The 19,921-nt window shown below is 46.0% G+C and overlaps 5 non-coding genes and 4 pseudogenes across 5 annotated transcripts; 2 read left to right on the top strand and 7 right to left on the bottom strand.

Moving 5' to 3' along the window:
- Positions 1-18: 18 nt before the first annotated feature.
- Positions 19-197, bottom strand: LOC135007472 (U1 spliceosomal RNA; annotated as a pseudogene).
- Positions 198-3,612: 3,415 nt separating this feature from the next.
- Positions 3,613-3,776, bottom strand: LOC135007083 (U1 spliceosomal RNA). The gene has a single exon (XR_010207139.1). It is a non-coding gene; the product is annotated as a U1 spliceosomal RNA (small nuclear RNA).
- Positions 3,777-4,474: 698 nt separating this feature from the next.
- LOC135007386 (U1 spliceosomal RNA) lies at positions 4,475-4,610 on the bottom strand (annotated as a pseudogene).
- A 152-nt stretch (positions 4,611-4,762) lies between these two features.
- Positions 4,763-4,926, bottom strand: LOC135006859 (U1 spliceosomal RNA). Its single transcript, XR_010206932.1, has one exon. It is a non-coding gene; the product is annotated as a U1 spliceosomal RNA (small nuclear RNA).
- A 2,424-nt stretch (positions 4,927-7,350) lies between these two features.
- LOC135007370 (U1 spliceosomal RNA) lies at positions 7,351-7,514 on the bottom strand. The gene has a single exon (XR_010207405.1). It is a non-coding gene; the product is annotated as a U1 spliceosomal RNA (small nuclear RNA).
- Positions 7,515-7,666: 152 nt separating this feature from the next.
- Positions 7,667-7,830, bottom strand: LOC135007182 (U1 spliceosomal RNA). Its single transcript, XR_010207234.1, has one exon. It is a non-coding gene; the product is annotated as a U1 spliceosomal RNA (small nuclear RNA).
- A 911-nt stretch (positions 7,831-8,741) lies between these two features.
- On the top strand, positions 8,742-8,920 carry LOC135006873 (U1 spliceosomal RNA; annotated as a pseudogene).
- Positions 8,921-11,292: 2,372 nt separating this feature from the next.
- On the top strand, positions 11,293-11,455 carry LOC135007259 (U1 spliceosomal RNA). Its single transcript, XR_010207310.1, has one exon. It is a non-coding gene; the product is annotated as a U1 spliceosomal RNA (small nuclear RNA).
- Positions 11,456-13,538: 2,083 nt separating this feature from the next.
- On the bottom strand, positions 13,539-13,717 carry LOC135007473 (U1 spliceosomal RNA; annotated as a pseudogene).
- Between the last annotated feature and the right edge of the window lie 6,204 nt (positions 13,718-19,921).

The following is a 19,921-nucleotide window of genomic DNA, read 5'->3' on the forward strand; positions in this document are numbered from 1 at the left end:
AAAAGAGAAAAGGGGTATGCAGGGCATGGCGGCCTTTTGCGGTGCTTGGATGACCCCTAGTTCGCATTAAATAATGCAGTCGAGTTTCCCACATTTGGGGAAATCACAGGGGTCAGCATACCCAGAATGCAATGAATGAACCGCACCCTGGGAGAACAGTCTTCATGACCATGGTATCTCCTATGCAAAATAAGTATGATTTGGAATAGGGCTGGGGAGGGCCGCTGCTCAGGCACATCTCTGTCAAGTAAAGGAGATTCAACTGAGGCAGCACAAGGGAACTCTCATCTGGGGACAACAACTGCAGGGAGAACACATATTTTCAGATGAACATGGGAGGGCAGAAGGCTGCCTAATACTGAAGCACCCTCAAACAACAAACCAAATGCAACAACTAGTGCAAGTATTCCTGGGGGAAGGCCTGCAGCAGATGGATTTGCATATGGCGATGTCATCCAAGCAGTGGGTCAAAGTTGGCTTCAACCCTCGTCTGCATATGAAAAGAGAAAAGGGGCGTGCAGGGCATGGCGGCCTTTTGCGGCACTTGGATGACCCCTAGTTCGCATTAAACACCTCCACCCTCCGTCGCTGTGGGGCTCATGTTGGCTATGCCCCAGCCCCTGAAGGATTCAAGCTGATTTCTTGCAGCAGCTGGGCACTGTAACAGCTCCAGAGCTGCTCTGTAAGGCAAGTAAAAGGGTGTGGGCCCTGCAGCACTACCTGTAGTTTGCATTGTGCATTGGAAGGCACAAAGTAAGCAGACGGGAGGAGAAGTCAGGATAGTGCACAAGGGTATAGACGGGAGGGGCTCAAGAAAAAAGAAGTGGAAACAGACAGCAAACTAGGCTTCCAATGCACAATGCAAACTACAGGTAGTGCTGCAGGGCCCACACCCTTTTACTTGCCTTACAGAGCAGCTCTGGAGCTGTTTAATCACTCAATTGGATTTTTCTGCCAGCATAATTTTTCTCTTACGTCCTAGAGGATGCTGGGGACTCCGTAAGGACCATGGGGGATAGACGGGCTCCGCAGGAGACATGGGCACTTTAAGAAAGACTTTAGATCTGGGTGTGCACTGGCTCCTCCCTTTATGCCCCTCCTCCAGACCTCAGTTTACTACTGTGCCCAGAGGAGACTGGGTGCTTTTCAGGGAGCTCTCCTGAGTTTCCTGACAGAAAGTATATTTGTTAGATTTTTTTATTTTCAGGGAGCCTGCTGGCAACAGACTCCCTGCATCGAGGGGCGGAGGGGAGAGATGCACACCTACTTCTGTGAGTTGATAGGCTCTGCTTCTTAGGCTACTGTACAGCATTAGCTCCAGAGGGATCGGTACGCAGGTCTCACCCTCGCCGTCCGTCCCAGAGCCGCGCCGCCGTCCCCCTCGCAGAGCCGGAAGATAGAAGCCGGGTGAGTATGAGAAGAAAAGAAGACTTCAGAGGCGGCGGAAGACTTCATGATCTTCACTGAGGTAACGCACAGCAGTAAAGCTGTGCTCCATTGCTCCAATACACCTCACACACGGCAGTCAGTGTAAGGGTGAAGGGCGCAGGGGGGACGCCCTGGGCAGCAATATAGACCACTCTTTGGCAAAATAAATATATATGCAGCTAGGCACTGTATATATATATATAAGAGCCCCCGCCATTTTTTTACTATATTTGAGCGGGACAGAAGCCCATCGCTGAGGGGGTGGGGCTTCTCCCTCAGCACTCACCAGCGCCATTTTCTCCACAGCACCGCTGAGGGGAAGCTCCACGGACTCTCCCCTGCTTATACCACGGTAGAAAGAGGGTCTTAAAGAAGAGGGGGGCACATAATTAGGCGCATATATATATGGAAATACAGCGCTACTGGGTAAACATAAAATTATTGTGTTTTTTTCCTGGGTCATATAGCGCTGGGGTGTGTGCTGGCATACTCTCTCTCTCTGTCTCTCCAAAGGGCCTTGTTGGGGAACTGTCCTCAGATAAGAGGATTCCCTGAGTGTATGGTGTGTCGGTACACGTGTGTCGACATGTCTGAGGTAGAAGGCTCTCCTAGAGAGGAGCAGGAGCAAATTAATGTGGTGTCTCCATCGACAACGCCGACACCTGACTGGATGGATATGTGGAATGTTTTAAGTGCTAATGTAAACTTATTACACAAGAGATTAGACAAAGCTGAAGCTAGGGAACAGTCAGGGAGTCAACCCATGCCTGTCCCTATGTCGCAGGGACCTTCGGGGTCTCAAAAGCGCCCACTATCCCAAATAGTTGACACAGATACCGACACAGATTCTGACTCCAGTGTCGACTACGATGATGCAAAGTTACAGCCAAAATTGGCTAAATGTATTCGATATATGATTATTGCAATAAAAGATGTTTTGCACATCACAGAGTCCCCTGTCCCTGACACGAGGGTACACATGTATAAGGGAAAGAAACCTGAGATAACCTTTCCCCCCTCACATGAGTTGAACGAATTATGTGAAAAAGCTTGGGAATCTCCAGACAAAAAGCTGCAGATTCCCAAAAGGATTCTTATGGCGTATCCTTTCCCGCCAATGGACAGGATACGGTGGGAATCCTCCCCTAGGGTGGATAAAGCATTGACACGCTTATCCAAAAAGGTAGCGCTGCCATCCCAGGATACGGCTACCATCAGGGACCCTGCTGACCGCAAGCAGGAGGTTACCCTAAAGTCCATTTACACACATTCTGGTACCTTACTCAGACCGGTAATTGCGTCGGCCGGGGTTGTAGCGCAGTGGCAGCATGGACAGATACCTTATCAGCAGAGATTGAGACCCTAGATAAGGATGCTATGTTATTGACCATAGGGCATATAAAAGATGCTGTCCTATATATGAGAGATGCTCAAAGTGACATTAGTCTACTGGGTTCTAGAATAAACGCTATGTCGATTTCTGCTAGACGAGTCCTATGGACCCGGCAATGGACAGGTGATGCCGACTCAAAAAGGCATATGGAGGTTTTACCTTACAGGGGTGAGGAATTGTTTGGGGAAGGTCTCTCGGACCTAGTCTCCACAGCTACAGCTGGTAAATCAAATTTTTTGCCTTATATTCCCTCACAGCCTAAGAAAGCACCACATTATCAAATGCAGTCCTTTCGATCACAGAGAAACAAGAAAGTACGAGGTGCGTCCTTTCTTGCCAGAGGTAAGGGCAGAGGGAAGAAGCTGCACAACACAGCTAGTTCCCAGGAACAGAAGTCCTCCCCGGCCTCTACAAAATCCACCGCATGACGCTGGGGCTCCGCTAAAGGAGTCCGCCCAGTTGGGGGCACGTCTTCGAGTTTTCAGCCACATCTGGGTTCATTCGCAGGTGGATCCCTAGGCAATAGAAATTGTTTCTCAGGGTTACAAGCTGAAATTCGAAGAGGTGCCTCCTCGCCGGTTTTTCAAATCGGCCCTACCATCTTCTCCCCAGGAAAGGGAGATAGTGTTAAATGCAATTCACAAATTGTATCTTCAACATATGCCGCTGTTCGGGCACCCCCCTGTCAAGTGAAAGAGATCCAACTGAGGCAGCACAAGGGAACTCTCGAAAGAAGAACAAGGCTAGAGGAAGATCTGAGACAAAGAAATCAGACTTTTTCCAGAGCTGACCAGAGGAAAGCACAAACACAGTCCCCCACTACCACAAATAATGCAGTCGAGTTTCCCACATTTGGGGAAATCACAGGGGTCAGCATACCCAGAATGCAATGAATGAACCTCACCCTGGGAGAAAAATCTTCATGACCATGGTATCGCCTATGCAAAATAAGTATGATTTGGGATAGGGCTGGGGAGGGCCGCTGCTCAGGCACATCTCTGTCAAGTAAAGGAGATTCAACTGAGGCAGCACAAGGGAACTCTCATCTGGGGACAACAACTGCAGGGAGAACACATATTTTCAGATGAACATGTGAGGGCAGAAGGCTGCCTAATGCTGAAGCACCCCCAAACAACAAACCAAATGCAACAACTAGTGCAAGCATTCCTGGGGGAAGGCCTGCAGCAGATGGATTTGCATATGGTGATGTCATCCAAGCAGTGGGTCAAAGTTGGCTTCAACCCTCGTCTGCATATGAAAAGAGAAAAGGGGCGTGCAGGGCATGGCGGCCTTTTGCAGCGCTTGGATGACCCCTAGTTCGCATTACACACCTCCACCCTCCTTCGGTGTGGGGCTCATGTTGGCTATGCCCCAGCCCCTGAAGCATTCAAGCTGATTTCTTGCAGCAGCTGGGCACTGTAACTGCTCCAGAGCTACTCTGTAAGGCAAGTAAAAGGGTGTGGGCCCTGCAGCACTACCTGTAGTTCGCATTGTGCGTTGGAAGGCACGAAGTAAGCAGACGGGAGAAGTCAGGATAGTGCGCAAGGGCATAGAAGGGAGCGGCTCAAGAAAAGAGAAGTGGAAACAGACAGCAAACTAGGCTGTAGAGAGACCTGAGACAAAGAGATCTGAATTATACGAGAGCCGACGAGGGGAAACACAAATTATGCAGTCAAGTTTCCCACATTTGGGGAAATCGCAGGAGCAGCACACCCAGAGTGCAATGGTTGAGCCTTGCCCTGGGAGAAGCACCTTCATGATCATAGTATCTCACCTGGCAGGTAAGTAGGAGTTGGGCTAGAGCTGGGGAGGGTCGCTGCTCGGGTTCCCCCCTGTGAAGTGAAGGAGATCCAACTGAGGCAGCACCTTGGAACTCTCGAAAGAAGAACAAGGCTAGAGGAAGATCTGAGACAAAGAAATCTGACTTTTACCAGAGCTGACCAGAGGAAAGCACAAACACAGTCCCCCACTACCACAAATAATGCAGTCGAGTTTCCCACATTTGGGAAAATCACAGGGGTCAGCATACCCAGAATGCAATGAATGAACCTCACCCTGGGAGAACAATCTTCATGACCATGGTATCTCCTATGCAAAATAAGTATGATTTGGGATAGGGCTGGTGAGGGCCGCTGCCCAGGCACATCTCTGTCAAGTAAAGGAGATTCAACTGAGGCAGCACAAGGGAACTCTCATCTGGGGACAACAACTGCAGGGAGACCACATCTTTTCAGATGAACATGGGAGGGCGGAAGGCTGCCTAATACTGAAGCACCATCAAATATCAAACCATATGCAACAACTAGTACAAGCACTCCTGGGGGAAGGTCTGCAGCAGACGGATTTGCATACGGTGATGTTATCCAAGCAGTGGGCCAAAGTTGACTGGAACCCTCATCTGCATATGAAAAGAGAAAAGGGGCATGCAGGGCATGGCGGCCTTTTGCAGTGCTTGGATGACCCCTAGTTCGCATTAAACACCCCCACCCTCCTTTGGTGTGGGGCTCATGTTGGCCATGCCCCATCCCCTGAAGCATTCAAGCTGATTTCTTGCAGCAGCTGGGCACTGTAACAGCTCCAGAGCTGTTCTGTAAGGCAAGAAAAAGGGTGTGGGCCCTGCAGCACCACCTGTTGTTCGCATTGTGCGTTGGAAGGCACAAATTAAGCAGACGGGAGGAGAAGTCAGAATAGTGCGCAAGGGCATACTTTTCTCTTAGTCCGGGGGCAAGGCTTCAAAATGGGGTCTGCAACGGAGGAGACACAGGGGGCGTGGTCACAGCAGCTTTTCTCTACAGCCTGCACCAGCAGGAGCCTACACCATTTTTTATGATCACGCTGAACTGCAGTGCGACTGCAATTACAGCATGGTCAAGAAGGGAGGCGTCATGCTGGGTGGCCATGCCCTGTCACTGTGCAGGAGCCAGCACAGCTCACACACTAGTCCCCGGGTGCAGCCCCCAACCCCCGGGACACCCGGAGCAACAAAATGTAGATTCAGGCCACCAGGCCACGCCCCTACCTATGAAACCATGCCTCCTTTTTACCATTGCGCTGTTTATCTGCGCGCACTGCATTACAATCTCCCTCGCCACCTCTCTGGGTGTCACCAGTGATAGTGACACCTCTGCCATGCTTGTAGCAGCTGGTCCTAAGATCTACGCCTCAAGCCCTGAGTGTTTGCCCTTGTGACTTGTTGATCATCATAGCGAAGCAGATGCTTACAGAAAACTGCAGGGGCTTAGATTGAAAATAAAAAAATTGATGGGTATAAGGTAGAGAGGAGCGGGTTCGGTTCTCCGAGAACCGAATTCCCCACGAACTCCACGTGGTTTACACTGGTCCGAGGCAGGCTCGGTTGTTCCCGCCTGACTCGGAAAACCTGAACAAGGGAAAATGTCATCATCCCGCTGTCGGATTCTTGCGAGATTCGGATTCCATATAAAGAGCTGCGCGTTGCTGCCATTTTTACTCGTGCATTGAAGAGAGAGCGGAGAGGACGTGGCTATGTTCTCTCAGTGGAAATCTCAATATCAGTGCTCAGTATCAGTGGTTACTTATTGCTGCTCAGTAATACTAGTAGTGTGTCTCTCCTGCTCAGTGTCAGTTCTCAGTAGTATCCTCATCAGTGCTCAGTATCACTGCTCATTGTCTTGTGCTGCATTGTGGTGCTCAGCATACTACAGTACATTACTAATAGTCCAGTGCTGCATCTTGCTGCTCAGTGTCAGTTCTAGTATCCTCATCAGTGCTCACTATCACTGCTCATTGCATTGTGGTGTTCTGTATACTACAGTAACATAGTAATATAGTATATATAGAGGAGCGGGTTCGGTTCTCCGAGAACCGAATTCCCTACGAACTCCACGTGGTTTACACTGGTCCGAGGCAGGCTCGGTTGTTCCCGCCTGACTCGGAAAACCTGAACAAGGGAAAATGTCATCATCCCGCTGTCGGATTCTCGCGAGATTCGGATTCCATATAAAGAGCTGCGCGTTGCCGCCATTTTTACTCGTGCATTGAAGAGAGAGCGGAGAGGACGTGGCTATGTTCTCTCAGTGGAAATCTCAATATCAGTGCCCAGTATCAGTGGTTACTTATTGCTGCTCAGTAATACTAGTAGTGTGTCTCTCCTGCTCAGTGTCAGTTCTCAGTAGTATCCTCATCAGTGCTCAGTATCACTGCTCATTGTCTTGTGCTGCATTGTGGTGCTCAGCATACAACAGTACATTACTAATAGTCCAGTGCTGCATCTTGCTGCTCATGTTGGCTATGCCCCAGCCCCTGAAGCATTCAAGCTGATTTCTTGCAGCAGCTGGGCACTGTAACAGCTCCAGAGCTGCTCTGTAAGGCAAGTAAAAGGGTGTTGGCCCTGCAGCACTACCTGTAGTTTGCATTGTGCGTTGGAAGGCACAAAGTAAGCAGACAGGAGAAGTCAGGAGAGTGCACAAGGGCATAGAAGGCAGGGGCTCAAGAAAAGAGAAGTGGAAACAGACAGCAAACTAGGCTGGAGAGAGACCTGAGACAAAGAGATCTGAATTATACGAGTAGCCGACCAGAGGAAACACAAATTATGCAGTCAAGTGTCCCACATTTGGGGAAATCGTAGGAGCAGCACACCCAGAGTGCAATGGGTGAGCCTTGCCCTGGGAGAAGCACCTTCCTGATCATAGTATCTCACTTGGCAGGTAAGTAGGAGTTGGGCTTGAGCTGGGGAGGGTCGCTGCTCGGGCACCCCCCTGTCAAGTGAAGGAGATCCAACTGAGGCAGCACAAGGAAACTCTCGAAAAAAGAACAAGGCTAGAGGAAGATCTGAGACAAAGAAATCTGACTTTTACCAGAGCTGACCAGAGGAAAGCACAAACACAGTCCCCCACTACCACAAATAATGCAGTCGAGTTTCCCACATTTGGGGAAATCACAGGGGTCAGCATACCCAGAATGCAATGAATGAACCTCACCCTGGGAGAACAATCTTCATGACCATGGTATCTCCTATGCAAAATAAGTATGATTTGGGATAGGGCTGGGGAGGGCCGCTGCTCAGGCACATCTCTGTCAAGTTAAGGAGATTCAACTGAGGCAGCACAAGGGAACTCTCATCTGGGGACAACAACTGCAGGGAGAACACATATTTTCAGATGAACATGGGAGAGCAGAAGGCTGCCTAATACTGAAGCACCCCAAACAACAAACCAAATGCAACAACTAGTACAAGCATTCCTGGGGGAAGGTCTGCAGAAGACGGATTTGCATACGGTGATGTTATCCAAGCAGTGGGCCAAAGTTGACTGGAACCCTCATCTGCATATGAAAAGAGAAAAGGGGCATGCAGGGCATGGCGGCCTTTTGCAGTGCTTGGATGACCCCTAGTTCGCATTAAACACCTCCCCCCTCCAGGTAGTGCTGCAGGGCCCACACCCTTTTACTTGCCTTACAGAGCAGCTCTGGAGCTGTTACAGTGCCCAGCTGCTGCAAGAAATCAGCTTGAATCCTTCAGGGGCTGGGGCATAGCCAACATGAGCCCCACACCGACGGAGGGTGGAGGTGTTTAATGCGAACTAGGGGTCATCCAAGTGCCGCAAAAGGCCGCCATGCCCTGCACGCCCCTTTTCTCTTTTCATATGCAGACGAGGGTTGAAGCCAACTTTGACCCACTGCTTGGATGACATCGCCATATGCAAATCCATCTGCTGCAGGCCTTCCCCCAGGAATACTTGCACTAGTTGTTGCATTTGGTTTGTTGTTTGAGGGTGCTTCAGTATTAGGCAGCCTTCTGCCCTCCCATGTTCATCTGAAAATATGTGTTCTCCCTGCAGTTGTTGTCCCCAGATGAGAGTTCCCTTGTGCTGCCTCAGTTGAATCTCCTTTACTTGACAGAGATGTGCCTGAGCAGCGGCCCTCCCCAGCCCTATCCCAAATCATACTTATTTTGCATAGGAGATACCATGGTCATGAAGACTGTTCTCCCAGGGTGCGGTTCATTCATTGCATTCTGGGTATGCTGACACCTGTGATTTCCCCAAATGTAGGAAACTCGACTGCATTATTTAATGCGAACTAGGGGTCATCCAAGCACCGCAAAAGGCCGCCATGCCCTGCATACCCCTTTTCTCTTTTCATAAGCAGACGAGGTTTGAAGCCAACTTTGACCCACTGCTTGGATGACATCACTTGCTGCCTTTCCAATGAAGCAAGTTTAATTTAATAATAGGTGAAAAACCATCCCTACAAAGGTGTTAATCAGATACTTGGCTTTGTGGACACTTTTCAGAGCACAAATTTGTTAGCATAAAAATAAAGCCAGAAAATGAAGAGCTGTTTAATCACTCAATTGGATTTTTTTGCCAGCATATTTCTTTTTCTCTGCAACCCACTGCTAAATTGTGCTTCCTAGCTGTTTTTATAAAATCACTGAATCAAATCTAACTCTGATTACATCAGAGAAGGCCAGGTACCCTACACCATAACAGGGGGTTTGAAATTTTGACTTGTCTACTTAAAGATCACCAAAATCTGATAACAAGGTCAATTACTTCCCTGGGTGGGATTGAACCACCAACCTTTTGGTTAATAACCATACACACTAACTGATTGCGCCACAGCGACACTTTGCAAAAGTACATACTGACAAAGGCTAATAAGCATTCATCTAGAACGCTTCCTAGAAACATTTTAAAAAGTCAATAATGTGGAGAGTTTTTGTAAGATGTTTCTTCCATCAACCAATGAAGAAACACATTGGTACTTTCCCATGATAAGTGAGTGCTTCAGGACCTCTTGCACTTACATGTGCAGCAGAGTACTGTAATGGAAGCATGCTGGGTCCATAACCCAGAGGTAGGCAGATTGAAACTATCCTCTGCTATATGCATTTTTTTTTGTTAATTAAAGTAATCCAAAACTGGGATTGATATTTTTGCTCTTTTATTTTTACTTAAAGTACAATAACTTTTACCATTTTAATTTGTTTTAATAGTATATTGACAGTATTGTTTTCTTTCAAAAATCCAATTAATTTTCTTTACCCGATTATTAAAATGGTAATTGACAAAAACAAACTACATTGTCACCAGAAGAGCAATACAAAATGTACAAGTGATATATTAAAATCATCTTTCCAGCTTGAATTTCAATGATGCATTGGGGCAACGATTTTGTGAGAAACATCTTCACCCTTAAATAAAGATTTTCTTAATTCCTTACCTGTGTGCTAATTAGATATCACCTTGTTTTCACATTAAACAGACTTCCACATGAGAAAGCAGCAAGTTTGCAGTGGCGTTAATGTTTCCTGGTGTCAACCTGTATTATTTCTGTAGATATTGAAATGAGGATGCATCTTGCTGCCTTTCCAATGAAGCAAGTTTAATTTAGTAATAGGTGAAAAACCATCCCTACAAAGGTGTTAATCAGAGACTTGGCTTTGTGGACACTTTTCACAGAACAAATTTGTTAGCATAAAAATAAAGCCAGAAAATGAAGAGCTGTTTAATCACTCAATTGGATTTTTTTGCCAGCATATTTCTTTTTCTCTGCAACCCACTGCTAAATTGTGCTTCCTAGCTGTTTTTTATAAAATCACTGAATCAAATCTAACTCTGATTACATCAGAGAAGGCCAGGTACCCTACACCATAAGAGGGGGTTTGAAATTTTTACTTGTCTACATAAAGATCACCAAAATCTGATAACAAGGTCAATTACGTCCCTGGGTGGGATTGAACCACCAACTTTTTGGTTAATAGCCTTACACACTAACTGATTGCGCCACAGCGACACTTTGCAAAAGCATATACTGAAAAAGGCTAATAAGCATTCATCTAGAACGTTTCCTAGAAACATTTTAAAAAGTCAATAATGTGGAGAGTTTTTGTAAGATGTTTCTTCCATCAACCAATGAAGAAACACATTGGTACTTTCCCATGATGAGTGAGTGCTTCAGGATCTCTTGCACTTACATGTGCAGCAGAGTACTGTAATGGAAGCATGCTGGGTCCATAACCCAGAGGTAGGCAGATTGAAACTATCCTCTGCTATATGCATTTTTTTTGTTAATTAAAGTAATCCAAAACTGGGATTGACATTTTTGCTCTTTTATTTTTACTTAAAGTACAATAACTTTTACCATTTTAATTTGTTTTAATAGTATATTGACAGTATTGTTTTCTTTCAAAAATTCACTTAATTTTCTTTTCTGTGTGCTAATTAGATAGCACCTTGTTTTCACATTAAATAGACTTCCACATGAGAAAGCAGCAAGGATGCAGTGGCGTTAATGTTTCCTGGTGGTAGTGGGGGACTGTGTTTGTGCTTTCCTCTGGTCAGCTCTGGTAAAAGTCAGATTTCTTTGTCTCAGATCTTCCTCTAGCCTTGTTCTTCTTTCGAGAGTTCCCTTGTGCTGCCTCAGTTGGATCTCCTTCACTTGACAGGGGCGTACCCGAGCAGCGACCCTCCCCAGCACTAGCCCAACTCCTACTTACCTGCCAGGTGAGATACTATGATCATGAAGGTGCTTCTCCCAGGGCAAGGCTCACCCATTGCACTCTGGGTGTGCTGCTCCTGCGATTTCCCCAAATGTGGGAAACTTGACTGCATAATTTGTGTTTCCCCTGGTCGGCTCTCGTATAATTCAGATCTCTTTGTCTCAGGTCTCTCTCCAGCCTAGTTTGCTGTCTGTTTCCACTTCTCTTTTCTTAAACCGCTCCCTTCTATGTCCTTGCGCACCTTAATTAAATCTAACTCTGATTACGTCAGAGAAGGCCAGGTACCCTACACCATAAGAGGGGGTTTGAAATTTTGACTTGTCTACTTAAAGATCACCAAAATCTGATCACAAGGTCAATTACATCACTGGGTGGGAACCTTTTGGTTAATAGCCCATGTAAGTGCAAGAGATCCTGAAGCACTCACTCATCATGGGAAAGTACCAATGTGTTTCTTACAAAAATTCTCCAGATTATTGACTTTTTAAAGTTTTTCTAGGAAACATTCTAGATGAATGCTTATTAGCCTTTGTCAGTATGTACTTTTGCAAAGTGTCGCTGTGGCGCAATCAGTCAGTGTGTATGGCTATTAACCTAAAGGTTGGTGATTCAATCCCACCCAGGGACGTAATTGACCTTGTTATCAGATTTTGGTGATCTTTAAGTAGACAAGTCAAAATTTCAAACCCCCTCTTATGGTGTAGGGTACCCGGCCTTCTCTGATGTAATCAGAGTTAGATTTGATTAAGTGATTTTATAAAAAACAGCTAGGAAGCACAATTTAGCAGTGGGTTGCAGAGAAAAAAAATTATGCTGGCAGAAAAGTCCAATTGAGTGATTAAACAGCTCTTCATTTTCTGATTTTATGTTTATGCTAACAAATTTGCTCTCTGAAAAGTGTCCACAAAGCCAAGTCTCTGATTAACACCTTTGTAGGAATGATTATCCACCTATTACTGAATTAAACTTGCTTCATTGGAAAGGAAGCAAGATGCATCCTCATTTCAATGTCTACTGAAATAATACAGGTTGACACCAGGAAACATAAACGTCACTGCATCCTTGCTGCTTCCTCATGGGGAAGTCTGTTTAATGTGAAAACAAGGTGATATCTAATCAGCACACAGGTAAGGAATTAAGAAAATCTTTCTTTATGGGTGAAGATGTTTCTCACAAAATTGTTGCACCAAGGCATCATTGAAATTAAAGCTGGAAAGAAGATTTTAATATATCACTTGTATATTTTGTACTGCTCTTCTGGTGACAATGTAGTTTGTTTTTGTCAATTACCATTTTAATAATAGGGTAAAGAAAATTAAGTGGATTTTTGAAAGAAAACAATACTGTCAATATACTATTAAAACAAATTAAAATGGTAAAAGTTATTGTACTTTAAGTAAAAATAAAAGAGCAAAAATATCAATCCCAGTTTTGGATTACTTTAATTAACAAAAAACAATGCATATAGCAGAGGATAGTTTCAATCTGCCTACCTCTGGGTTATGGACCCAGCATGCTTCCATTACAGTACTCTGCTGCACATGTAAGTGCAAGAGATCCTGAAGCACTCACTCATCATGGGAAAGTACCAATGTGTTTCTTCATTGGTTGATGGAAGAAACATCTTACAAAAACTCTCCAGATTATTGACTTTTTAAAGTTTTTCTAGGAAACGTTCTAGATGAATGCTTATTAGCCTTTGTCAGTATGTACTTTCGCAAAGTGTCTCTGAGGCACAAACAGTTAGCGTGTTCAGTTGTTAACCAAAAGGTTGGTGGTTCAATCCCACCTAGGGACGTAATTGACCTTGTTATCAGATTTTGGTGATCTTTAAGTAGACAAGTCAAAATTTCGAAAACCCCTGTTATGGTGTAGGGTACCTGGCCTTCTCTGATGTAATCAGAGTTAGATTTGATTAAGTGATTTTATAAAAAAAACAGCCACGAAGCACAATTTAGCAGTGGGTTGCAGAGAAAAAGAAATATGCTGGCAGAAAAATCCAATTGAGTGATTAAACAGCTCTTCATTTTCTGGCTTTATTTTTATGCTAACAAATTTGTGCTCTGAAAAGTGTCCACAAAGCCAAGTATCTTATTAACACCTTTGTAGGGATGGTTTTTCACCTATTATTAAATTAAACTTGCTTCATTGGAAAGGCAGCAAGTGATGTCATCCAAGCAGTGGGTCAAGGTTGGCTTCAAACCTCGTCTGCTTATGAAAAGAGAAAAGGGGTATGCAGGGCATGGCGGCCTTTTGCGGTGCTTGGATGACCCCTAGTTCGCATTAAATAATGCAGTCGAGTTTCCCACATTTGGGGAAATCACAGGGGTCAGCATACCCAGAATGCAATGAATGAACCGCACCCTGGGAGAACAGTCTTCATGACCATGGTATCTCCTATGCAAAATAAGTATGATTTGGGATAGGGCTGGGGAGGGCCGCTGCTCAGGCACATCTCTGTCAAGTAAAGGAGATTCAACTGAGGCAGCACAAGGGAACTCTCATCTGGGGACAACAACTGCAGGGAGAACACATATTTTCAGATGAACATGGGAGGGCAGAAGGCTGCCTAATACTGAAGCACCCCCAAACAACAAACCAAATGCAACAACTAGTGCAAGCATTCCTGGGGGAAGGCCTGCAGCAGATGGATTTGCATATGGCGATGTCATCCAAGCAGTGGGTCAAAGTTGGCTTCAACCCTCGTCTGCATATGAAAAGAGAAAAGGGGCGTGCAGGGCATGGCGGCCTTTTGCGGCACTTGGATGACCCCTAGTTCGCATTAAACACCTCCACCCTCTGTCGGTGTGGGGCTCATGTTGGCTATGCCCCAGCCCCTGAAGGATTCAAGCTGATTTCTTGCAGCAGCTGGGCACTGTAACAGCTCCAGAGCTGCTCTGTAAGGCAAGTAAAAGGGTGTGGGCCCTGCAGCACTACCTGTAGTTCGCATTGTGCAAGACCCCTAGTTCGCATTAAACACCCCCACCCTCCTTCGGTGTGGGGCTCATGTTGGCCATGCCCCAGCCCCTGAAGCATTCACGCTGATTTCTTGCAGCAGCTGGGCACTGTAACAGCTCAAGAGCTGCTCTGTAAGGCAAGTAAAAGGGTGTGGGCCCTGCAGCACTACCTGTAGTTTGCATTGTGCTTTGGAAGGCACAAAGTAAGCAGACGGGAGGAGAAGTCAGGATAGTGCACAAGGGTATAGACGGGAGGGGATCAAGAAAAAAGAAGTGGAAACAGACAGCAAACTAGGCTTCCAATGCACAATGCAAACTACAGGTAGTGCTGCAGGGCCCACACCCTTTTACTTGCCTTACAGAGCAGCTCTGGAGCTGTTTAATCACTCAATTGGATTTTTCTGCCAGCATAATTTTTCTCTTACGTCCTAGAGGATGCTGGGGACTCCGTAAGGACCATGGGGGATAGACGGGCTCCGCAGGAGACATGGGCACTTTAAGAAAGACTTTAGATCTGGGTGTGCACTGGCTCCTCCCTCTATGCCCCTCCTCCAGACCTCAGTTTACTACTGTGCCCAGAGGAGACTGGGTGCTTTTCAGGGAGCTCTCCTGAGTTTCCTGACAGAAAGTATATTTGTTAGATTTTTTTATTTTCAGGGAGCCTGCTGGCAACAGACTCCCTGCATCGAGGGGCGGAGGGGAGAGATGCACACCTACTTCTGTGAGTTGATAGGCTCTGCTTCTTAGGCTACTGTACAGCATTAGCTCCAGAGGGATCGGTACGCAGGTCTCACCCTCGCCGTCCGTCCCAGAGCCGCGCCGCCGTCCCCCTCGCAGAGCCGGAAGATAGAAGCCGGGTGAGTATGAGAAGAAAAGAAGACTTCAGAGGCGGCGGAAGACTTCATGATCTTCACTGAGGTAACGCACAGCAGTAAAGCTGTGCTCCATTGCTCCCATACACCTCACACACGGCAGTCAGTGTAAGGGTGAAGGGCGCAGGGGGGACGCCCTGGGCAGCAATATAGACCTCTCTTTGGCAAAATAAATATATATGCAGCTAGGCACTGTATATATATATAAGAGCCCCCGCCATTTTTTTATGGGGGGGGCTATTTGAGCGGGACAGAAGCCCGTCGCTGAGGGGGTGGGGCTTCTCCCTCAGCACTCCCCAGCGCCATTTTCTCCACAGCACCGCTGAGGGGAAGCTCCATGGACTCTCCCCTGCTTATACCACGGTAGAAAGAGGGTCTTAAAGAAGAGGGGGCACATAATTAGGCGCATATATATATGGAAATACAGCGCTACTGGGTAAACACAAAATGATTGTGTTTTTTTCCTGGGTCATATAGCGCTGGGGTGTGTGCTGGCATACTTTCTCTCTCTGTCTCTCCAAAGGGCCTTGTTGGGGAACTGTCCTCAGATAAGAGGATTCCCTGAGTGTATGGTGTGTCGGTACACGTGTGTCGACATGTCTGAGGTAGAAGGCTCTCCTAGAGAGGAGCAGGAGCAAATTAATGTGGTGTCTCCATCGACAACGCCGACACCTGACTGGATGGATATGTGGAATGTTTTAAGTGCTAATGTAAACTTATTACACAAGAGATTAGACAAAGCTGAAGCTAGGGAACAGTCAGGGAGTCAACCCATGCCTGTCCCTATGTCGCAGGGACCTTCGGGGTCTCAAAAGCGCCCACTATCCCAAATAGTTGACACAGATACCGACACAGATTCTGACTCCAGTGTCGACTACGATGATGCAAAGTTACAACCAAAATTGGCTAAATGTATTCGATATATGATTATTGCAATAAAAGATGTTTTGCACATCACAGAGTCCCCTGTCCCTGACACGAGGGTACACATGTATAAGGGAAAGAAACCTGAGATAACCTTTCCCCCCTCACATGAGTTGAACGAATTATGTGAAAAAGCTTGGGAATCTCCAGACAAAAAGCTGCAGATTCCCAAAAGGATTCTTATGGCGTATCCTTTCCCGCCAATGGACAGGATACGGTGGGAATCCTCCCCTAGGGTGGATAAAGCATTGACACGCTTATCCAAAAAGGTAGCGCTGCCATCCCAGGATACGGCTACCATCAGGGACCCTGCTGACCGCAAGCAGGAGGTTACCCTAAAGTCCATTTACACACATTCTGGTACCTTACTCAGACCGGCAATTGCGTCGGCCGAGGTTGTAGCGCGGTGGCAGCATGGACAGATACCTTATCAGCAGAGATTGAGACCCTAGATAAGGATGCTATGTTATTGACCATAGGGCATATAAAAGATGCTGTCCTATATATGAGAGATGCTCAAAGTGACATTAGTCTACTGGGTTCTAGAATAAACGCTATGTCGATTTCTGCTAGACGAGTCCTATGGACCCGGCAATGGACAGGTGATGCCGACTCAAAAAGGCATATGGAGGTTTTACCTTACAGGTGTGAGGAATTGTTTGGGGAAGGTCTCTCGGACCTTGTCTCCACAGCTACAGCTGGTAAATCAAATTTTTTGCCTTATATTCCCTCACAGCCTAAGAAAGCACCACATTATCAAATGCAGTCCTTTCGATCACAGAGAAACAAGAAAGTACGAGGTGCGTCCTTTCTTGCCAGAGGTAAGGGCAGAGGGAAGAAGCTGCACAACACAGCTAGTTCCCAGGAACAGAAGTCCTCCCCAGCCTCTACAAAATCCACCGCATGACGCTGGGGCTCCGCTAAAGGAGTCCGCCCAGTTGGGGGCACGTCTTCGTGTTTTCAGCCACATCTGGGTTCATTCGCAGGTGGATCCCTAGGCAATAGAAATTGTTTCTCAGGGTTACAAGCTGAAATTCGAAGAGGTGCCTCCTCGCCGGTTTTTCAAATCGGCCCTACCATCTTCTCCCCAGGAAAGGGAGATAGTGTTAAATGCAGTTCACAAATTGTATCTTCAACAGGTGGTGGTCAAGGTTCCCCTGCTTCAACAAGGAAAGGGAAATTATTCGACCCTGTTTGTAGTCCCAAAACCGGACGGTTTGGTCAGACCCATATTAAATTTAAAATCCCTGAACCTATACTTGAAAAGGTTCAAGTTCAAGATGGAATCGCTAAGAGCGGTCATCGCCAGCCTAGAAGGGGGGGATTTTATGATATCTCTGGACATAAAGGATGCATACCTTCATGTACTCATTTATCCACCTCATCAGGCGTACCTAAGATTTGCGGTACAGTATTGTCATTAAAAATTTCAGACGTTGCCGTTTGGTCTCTCCAGAATTTTCTCCGAGAATTTTCACCAAGGTAATGACGGAAATTATGGTGCTCCTGCGAAAGCAAGGTGTCACAATTATCCCGTACTTGAACGATCTCCTCATAAAAGCGAGATCAAGAGAGCAGTTGCTGAACAGCGTATAACTTTCATTGAAGGTGTTACAGCAAAACGGCTGGATTCTCAATATCCCGAAGTCGGAGTTGGTTCCTACGACTCGTCTGACTTTGCTTGGGCATTATTCTGGATACGGACCAGAAAAGGGTTTATCTTCCGATAGAAAAGGCCCAGGAACTCATGACTCTGGTCAGGAACCTATTGAAACCAAAACAGGTGTCAGTGCATCACTGCACTCGAGTCCTGGGAATGATGGTGGCATCATACGAGGCCATTCCCTTCGGCAGGTTCCATGCGAGGATCTTGCAATGGGACCTACTGGACAAGTGGTCCGGGTCACATCTACAGATTCATCAGTTGATCACCCTGTCCCCCAGGGCCAGGGTATCTCTCCTGTGGTGGCTGCAGAGTGCTCACCTTCTAGAGGGCCGCAGGTTCGGCATTCAGGACTGGATCCTGGTGACCACGAACGCGAGCCTCCGAGGTTGGGGAGCAGCCACACAGGGAAGAAATTTCCAAGGTCTTTGGTCAAGTCAGGAGACTTGTCTTCACATCAACATCCTGGAGCTAAGGGCCATATACAACGCCCTATGTCAAGCGGAGACCTTACTTCGCGACCAACCAGTTCTGATCCAGTCAGACAACGTCACCGCAGTAGTTCATGTAAACCGCCAAGGCGGCACAAGGAGCAGAGTGGCGATGGCGGAAGCCACCAGAATTCTTCGCTGGGCGGAGAATCATGTAAGCGCACTGTCAGCAGTGTTCATTCCGGGAGTGGACAACTGGGAAGCAGACTTCCTCAGCAGACACGACCTACATCCAGGAGAGTGGGGACTCCATCAGGAAGTCTTCGCACAGATTGCAAGTCGGTGGGGACTGTTCCAGATAGACATGATGGCGTCCCGCCTCAACAAAAAGCTACAGAGGTATTGCACCAGGTCAAGAGACCCTCAGGCAGTAGCTGTTTAAACAGCTCTTCATTTTCTGATTTTATGTTTATGCTAACAAATTTGCTCTCTGAAAAGTGTCCACAAAGCCAAGTCTCTGATTAACACCTTTGTAGGAATGGTTTTTCACCTATTACTGAATTAAACTTGCTTCATTGGAAAGGCAGCAAGATGCATCCTCATTTCAATGTCTACTGAAATAATACAGGTTGACACCAGGAAACATAAACGCCACTGCATCCTTGCTGCTTTCGCATGTGGAAGTCTGTTTAATGTGAAAACAAGGTGATATCTAATTAGCACACAGGTAAGGAATTAAGAAAATCTTTAGTTAAGGGTGAAGGTGTTTCTCACAAAATCGTTGCCCCAATGCATCATTGAAATTCAAGCTGGAAAGATGATTTTAATATATCACTTGTACATTTTGTATTGCTCTTCTGGTGACAATGTAGTTTGTTTTTGTCAATTAAAATTTTAATAATAGGGTAAAGAAAATTAAGTGGATTTTTGAAAGAAAACAATACTGTCAATATACTATTAAAACAAATTAAAATGGTAAAAGTTATTGTACTTTAAGTAAAAATAAAAGAGCAAAAATATCAATCCCAGTTTTGGATTACTTTAATTAACAAAAAAAAATGCATATAGCAGAGGATAGTTTCAATCTGCCTACCTCTGGGTTATGGGCCCAGCATGTTTCCATTGCAGTACTCTGCTGCACATGTAAGTGCAAGAGATCCTGAAGCACTCACTCATCATGGGAAAGTACCAATGTGTTTCTTCGTTGGTTGATGGAAGAAACATCTTACAAAAACTCTCCAGATTATTGACTTTTTAAAGTTTTTCTAGGAAACGTTCTAGATGAATGCTTATTAGCCTTTGTCAGTATGTATGTTTGTAAAGTGTCTCTGTGGCGCAATCGGTTAGTGTGTTTGGTTATTAATCAAAGGGTTGGTGGTTCAATCCCACCCAACGATGTAATTGACCTTGTTATCAGATTTTGGTGATCTTTAAGTAGACAAGTCAAAATTTCAAACCCCCTTCTTATGGTGTAGGGTACCTGGCCTACTCTGATGTAATCAGAGTTAGATTTGAATCAGTGATTTTATAAAAAAACAGCTAGGAAGCACAATTTAGCAGTGGGTTGCAGAGAAAAAGAAATATGCTGGCAGAAAAATCCAATTGAGTGATTAAACAGCTCTTCATTTTCTGGCTTTATTTTTATGCTAACTAATTTGTTCTCTGAAAAGTGTCCACAAAGCCAAGTATCTGATTAACATATTTGTAGGGATGGTTTTTCACCTATTACTAAATTAAACTTGCTTCATTGGAAAGGCAGCAAGATGCATCC

The sequence above is a fragment of the Pseudophryne corroboree genome, unplaced genomic scaffold (assembly GCF_028390025.1).
Source record: "Pseudophryne corroboree isolate aPseCor3 unplaced genomic scaffold, aPseCor3.hap2 scaffold_218, whole genome shotgun sequence".
In the NCBI taxonomy this organism is placed as follows: Eukaryota; Metazoa; Chordata; class Amphibia; order Anura; family Myobatrachidae; genus Pseudophryne; species Pseudophryne corroboree.